The sequence below is a fragment of the Pteropus vampyrus genome, unplaced genomic scaffold (genome assembly GCF_000151845.1).
Source record: "Pteropus vampyrus isolate Shadow unplaced genomic scaffold, Pvam_2.0 Scaffold51, whole genome shotgun sequence".
NCBI classification, from domain to species: domain Eukaryota; kingdom Metazoa; phylum Chordata; class Mammalia; order Chiroptera; family Pteropodidae; genus Pteropus; species Pteropus vampyrus.
In genome coordinates, this window is record NW_011888832.1 from 5,925,495 (window position 1) to 5,932,153 (window position 6,659).

The 6,659-nt window shown below is 57.2% G+C and overlaps 1 protein-coding gene across 1 annotated transcript in view; it reads left to right on the plus strand.

Annotated features, from left to right (window-relative positions):
• Nucleotides 1-636: 636 nt before the first annotated feature.
• Nucleotides 637-6,659, plus strand: part of ZNF423 (zinc finger protein 423) — a 268,917-nt gene continuing 262,894 nt past the window's right edge. Inside the window, exon 1 of the mRNA XM_011360164.1 lies at nucleotides 637-694. The gene's annotated coding sequence lies outside the window, so the exon portion shown is untranslated. The remainder of the gene's footprint in view (nucleotides 695-6,659) is intronic.

Sequence of the window (6,659 nt, forward strand, 5' to 3'; positions counted from 1 at the left end):
TCTCTGCTCTGTTCCGGCGAGTGGCAAATGGCTTCATCGCAAGTGGAAACTCTGATGATGGATAGCAGTGGCCTGCAGCACTGCTGTGATCGATTTGTGATGTCTGCCAGGGGCGCAGGGCTGGGAAAGCAGACTGATGCTGCATCTGGTTTGAAACATGCTGTGATCGATTCGTGATGTCTGCCAGGGGCACAGGGCTGGGAAAGCAGACCGATCTGGTTTGAAGCATGCTGTGATCGATTCGTGATGTCTGCTAGGGGCACAGGGCTGGGAAAGCAGACCGATCTGGTTTGAAGCATGCTGTGATCGATTCGTGATGTCTGCCAGGGGCGCAGGGCTGGGAAAGCAGACCGATCTGGTTTGAAGCATGCTGTGATCGATTCGTGATGTCTGCCAGGGGCGCAGGGCTGGGAAAGCAGACCGATGCTGCACTTGCTCACGTTCTCGTTGCATTCTGATTATTCTACATCTCTGCGAAACCAACACAGGCCTCTGGAGGCTTTTCCCCTTCGCCCCGATCCATGGGTATTATAAGCACCCCACAAATGACTTTTTTTCCTTGTCTCTGCTCCACCCCGACGATCTGTTTGTGCATCTTCGAAACTCACGGGCCCATCTCTGTTCTCTCTTACAGTCGAAGAGGGGGAGGCCTCGGACTTCTCGCTGGCCTGGGATTCCTCCGTGACAGCATCAGGTAACTGCCCCAGGGGCTGGGGGCGGGGGAGTTGCAGAGGGCCCTGGGGGGCCGACTCAGCAACTTGAAAAGCCACCCAGCTGGTTATGGAAATCACATTCCTGTGTCACAGTCATGTCTCCAGCCCAGACTGCCCTGTGCAACATAATTTTTATATCGGTTCCATATGGCCAATAAAATCTATTACATACGGAGACTAATATGCCCTGACTCTCCAGGGGGCCCCTTCTCTTTCTTGTGGGCACATTCAGATGGGCCACAGTCCCCCCGCTGCACGCGGGCTCGAGCGCTCCTGCCACGGGTGTCGCTGCCAATTCATTCCAGTCCAATTGCATAAAAGGCACTTTAGCGGGGCGTTTAAACTCCAGCAGAAATCACGGTTCCCACGCTCCCCTTCCTGGAAGGGGCTGCTTTCCCTCTGGGCTGGCAGACCCGTGCCCATGCCTTCAGGGGAAGGAGATGGGGGCAGCTCAGGCCGGTGGGGTGCGCGGCCGTTGGGGGGTGATGGGGTGCCTTGGCAGTCAGCGGACTTGGGTTTTCAGCTCAGTTCCGCCCTTGCCTAAACTCCTTCTCTGTGCTTCAGCTTCCCTGGCTATAAGAAGTGGATGAATTGTAAAGGTCTATAATCGAGCTCCCTGCGGAGTTTGGGATGGGAGCCGGCTTTGGGAGCTCCTGTGTGGTGCACACGGGTCTCCTGTTTGCTCCGCGTGCAGCCAGCACCTGTCCTGGTAACGGGGCCCTGGCTCACTGTCCTGCAGGGGCCAGGCTCTCCCGCCTGTCCCCGTCCCAGGATTCTGAGCATCTCGCTCTGGCTCCATGCGGGGAGCTGGGCCAGTGCAGTCTTGTAGAAGCTTAGGCCCGAGAAGACCTACGAGGAGTTCCGCCTCCTCCTCTTTCAGATGTGGAAACGGGGGCGAGGAGAGATTTCTCTGGGTCTGTAGTATGTGGCGTCAGGCCTCAGGCCCATGGACGTTCAACGCTGGATCTGTCACACATCGAATTTGTGATTTCATGGTTGTTTGTGACTTAAGATGATGCTAAAGTCATGTAAGTGAGAAAATTAAGTTGACAAGGTTTTAAGTCGTAGTATGCAATACTTGGATTCAGATGGTTCACGGATGACGGAAATTTGGGAAACACGGGTATAGGTTGCATGGAAGGGGTGTAGAGAGCCGGCTCTCGAACCCAGGTCCCTGGACTCCTGGTCCAGTGCTCTTTCCAGCAGCAGCCAGATGCTGTTGTAGAGCTGGATCCTGCCAGGTCCTGGCTGACCCAGGCTTGGGCACTGTTGTGTCTGGCCCTTGGTGACAGGGGCTCCTTCCACGGGAGGGACCTTGTCTGAAGCCAGAATTGGGGGGAATGCTCAAATTCTCGGGAGGAGAGTCCGGCGTTAGGACACACCTTGGGGTCCGCCTGGGAAGGTCGGGGAAGGGGCTGCGTGGCCCTGTCCTGTCTCCTGGGTGGGGGACATCCCCTCCCCATGGTTGGAGGAAACACAGTGGGTTGAAAAGGCTCCGTGTCTCATCCGGGCGTCCTGACAGATGTGGGGTATGTGTGCTCGGGCTTGCTCTGAAGATCCCCACTGTGCCCCAAACACCCAAACCAGGAAAGCGCCCAGCCTGGTGGTGTCCCTATGCGGCCCTCCCCCCACCCGCTTACCCAGTGGCAAGCAGCGAGGGCAGATGCGGTCTGCGCTGGGGTGGAGGGCTGGAGAGCCCTGTGCGGGGGGCATCAGGAGCCTGGGGTGTACCCCTATGCTGGGGAGGAGTCTCTGGTCTGCAGAAGGCGGAGGTGATGCCAGGGGCAGTGTGGGGGTGCCTGGCCCCCAATACTCTGACTCTGTAGTGCAACGTGGTCATCAGGTCTCTCTGGGACGCTCGTGGGGCTTGCTTACTTCCAGCCAGGAGCCATGCACCCCCATATCCGTGTACAGGAAGAGACGCGTGGCTCCTGGTGGGGCCACTGGCCCTCGAGGGCTCCGTGGTGCCATCAGCTTTGGGTTGTCTGCTTGGGGATGGGGGACAGGAGGCAGGCTTTGAATCATCCACAGCCCAGCAATGGGTCGTTTGGTTTTCTTTGGCCCATTTTGCTGATTTTTATAGTGTATACCTGTGATAAATTGTCCTTCCCAATCTTGTTGGGCTTGGGCTACTAGAGTCGGCTGTATTCCCCAAGTTCAGGGCTTGTGAGATGGCGGCAGGACCAAGTCAGTTTGGGAGGCGGCCCTGGACATGGGGGGGCGTCACGTTATCGAGCGCTTACTTGGCGTGTGCCAGGCACGGAGCGAACGCTCTGCTGATGGCACCGCTGAGCCAGCATGACACCCTGAAGAGGTGGGCACCACATCCAGCAGCACCTCCGGCGTCTCTCCATGGGCCAGTTCTGGGGCGGCCATCTGGTGGAGGACCGGGCCAAAGGCCTGGCCGAAGCTGTTTTAGTGTGATGCTTTTCATTAAGCCGAGAAAATGTCACTTGGCCGCACCAGAGAATGGGGGCTGGTGCCAAGGAAGATTATGGGGACGCAGAGCCCCCCGAGCCACCTCGGCGCCGCTGCTGAGAACTGCCGTCCTCGTTTGGCGGGTGAGGGAGGAGGCTTGAAGTGGTCAGCGGACGATCCACTGTCCCCAGCCAGTGAGCTATGGAGAAAGACTTGGACCCGAGTCCTCCTCGGGTGTGACCTCTGCCACGCCTGGCACAGGGACCTGAAGGCGTGGCATTGTGGGGCCTTCGGGGAGGCCCTGGCGGTACGGGACCCAAGGTGGCCACGGAGGTCTTTGCTCACCAGGCCAGATGAATGCAGGGTGAGGGGAGCAGGGCGGGCTGAGGGCGTTTTACCAGGAGGAGTGCGGGGCTGTGGGCACCGGGCAGCTCCTCCGTATGGGGGCCCCGCCAGCCCCAAGTGCGGGCTTTTCATTGCGCCCTCTCCTGCCTGCTTCGCTCTGGCTCTGGGAGCATGATGGAGAACCCCAATAAAGAAGCAGGACGCACAGTGTGCTCCATGGTCACCCCTGGCCTCCCCTGGCCTCTCTAGCCCGTGGGGACTCTGGCCGCTGCCCCCAGGAGCAGCCTGGTCTGTCCTGTCTGTGGCCTCAGCGTCGGGGCCCTGACAGTGATGGAGAGGCTGGCCTGGTCTGACCAGCTCACGGTGTCTCTGGCTGGCCCGGGGGTCTCGGGAGGAGTGAGCGCCGGCTCATCCTCTCAGCTGGGAAATCTGGGGTGCTGACGGCAGAGCCTGGGAGGGAGCATGGCAAGCCAAGCCGAGGTGTGGGGGTGCCTACTGGGTGTGGGTTTGAAATGGTTTCCCAGTGGGTCCTGACTTATCTGTAAAATGGGGGATGAGGGAACAATACCTTATGATGAGACGGTTTAAGCGGGAGAAATTCTTAACCTGCAGAATGGCTCTGAGCAGCCCGTGGGAGCGTGTGGATTCTCTCCCCAACTACACAGAGCGTTTTGCGTGTGATTTCGGGGGAGTTCACAGATTGCCCCCTCTCCCCGCGACCATCTTCTCCTTCCCTTGCTGGGCCATGGGTTCAAGAAATGCAAAAGTCCTCAGTGAAGGCCCCACAGGGCCCCCAAGCTCAAAGGTCCACCTGAGGCAGGCCAGGGGCACAGGTGGGTGGGTAGGCTGGGGCGGGGCTGCGGTAAACTGGCACACAGGCCCCGTCACCAGGGGCACCTGTCTGTCAGTGCCGGCAGTGGTGCCAAGGCACCTGGGCCTAGAATTATCACATCTTCTGAGTTTTTTAAAAGAGAAGCCAGAAAGCTGGATTTCATACGAAATCATCAGATTAAAAGCAAATGAAGCTCATAGCTTTTTAAAGCAGCTTTATTGAGATAACTTTGCAGATCATACACTTCGTCCATTTAAACTGTATGATTCGGTGGATTTTAATGTATTCAGGGACATGAGCCACCATCACCACGGTCAGCGTAGGTCATTTCCATGACATCGGCAATAAAGCCCAGACTCCTTAGGTATCACTGCTGTCCTGCCATCGCCCCCAGCCCCAGGCAGCTGCTAATCTGCTGTTCGCCTCAGGAGATTCGCCTATTCCAGATAGTTCCTGCAAATGGAATTCTAGACTCTGTGGTCTTTATCGACTAGCCGCTTTCACTTGGCCTGATGTTTCTGAGGCGCGTCCACGTCGTAGCCCGTATCCGGTCTCCTTCCCTTTTTACGGCTGCGTAGTCCTCCGCGGTGCGGAATGCTGCGTGTGTTCGTTCATCTGTTAGTGGGCACTTGGGTCGTTTCCACCTTTTGGCCTCTGTGAGTAGCGCAGCTGCGAACTTCTGTGTGCAGGTTTCCGCTTGAACACTGGTTTTCGCTTTGGGGCGGCATGTACCTGGGAGCGGTGGGACACATGGCGACTCTATGTTTAACTTTCCGAGGACCTGCCCGACTGCTTTCTGCACCATTTCACATTCCCACCAGCAAGTTGGAGGGTACCCATTTCTCCATATCCTCACCAGCACTGGGCATTTTCCTTTGCTTTCCTTAAAAAACTTTTATTTTTGCTTTTTATGCTAGCCTTCCTATATGAAGTAGTGTCTCATTTCGAAGATCTCATATTTTTGGCAAACACCGTTTAGACCAAAGAAATTCCTTCTATCAGCTTGTTTGCTAAGTGCAGCTTTACTAACAGGCCACGGCCTAGGCCCGACGTTGCAGGCCTCTGTGTCCCCTCCCCTGTCCCCGAGCCCGGCCCAGGAGGCCCAGCCTCCCTTCAGTACGCCCTTTCTCTTCCCTCAAGCCCTTTGGGATGAGGTCTCTAAGTGGCAGGTGCCAGGATGACTGTGAGCCCTGCAATGTGGGGTTTTAGGCCAGTGGTCCCCAACCTTTCTGGCACCAGGGACTGGTGCGCCTATGAGCATCTAATGCCCGATAATCTGAGGTGGCGTTGAGACGGTGGTGCCAGGGCTGGGAGCGGCTGCAGACACAGATGGAGCTTCGCTCGCTGGACCGCCGCTCACCTCCTGCTGTGCTGCCTGGTTCCTAACAGGTCACAGGCCTGTACTGGGCCTTGGCCCAGGGGTTGGGGAGCTCTGTTTTAGGGAACCAGCTCAGCCACACTGAGTTTGAGCTGGGAGCTGTCTAATCACAGTCTCTTGGCTGGAATCTCCTACTTTTCGGGACCGATGGGGCTTCCTTCCAACATGGCTGCTTTGGACCAAGCCTGGGAATGCGTGGGAAGAAGGTTTGGAGGATGGCCTTTAGTGAAATAAGTCATTAGTTAGCAAATGCTCATTGTTGATGCCCAGGCAGGTTAGCCAGCTTTATTTCTGGAACGGTGACAGACACGCTTGTGGTTCGAGAGAAACACCCGATGTAATCGGTTGTTTGCGATGGCCCAGCAGCCCGAGACCTCATTGTTGTGATCGGGCCTTTCTGCCACGTGACAGGTCTCCCTGTCCTGTTGGTGGAGCCATCCCTCCAACTTAGGAGCTGCGTCTAGGAGCCAGGGCTTTTTATCGGTGCTTTTCACATTCAGAAACTGAGGCACAGAGACGCTTGTGACTTGCTTCAAGGTCTCACAGCCAGGAAGTTCAGAGCCCAGGCGTGAACCCAGGCAGGTTATGCATGAATGTGGCACCTCAACTGTAAATGGCAGTTTGTCCAGGCTCTTCACTTTAGAGGGGACCCAGAGGCTGGGTGGGGGGTCAGCTCTGTGTCCTGGTCCCTCCTGGGTCAGGTGGAAGAGTCCACCTAGGTTTAGACCCCCTGGTCTGCTGCCTGGAGGGAGGAGAGATGCTTTGATTCCTGGCAGACATTTCCATCTTCGAAGGCTGGGCCTTCACCCCCCACCCCCCGCCGTGTGCCCCTGCTGTGACTGTCATGGGTGCTGGGCGTGGGTGCAGTTTGCAGGGGGAGGCTGGCGTTAGGACTGCAGGCTCTGTCTGGGACCTGCTCAGGTGGGAGATTTGAGTGGTACCTGGCTGTGGGGTGTCCCGGGGGTGTGGAGAG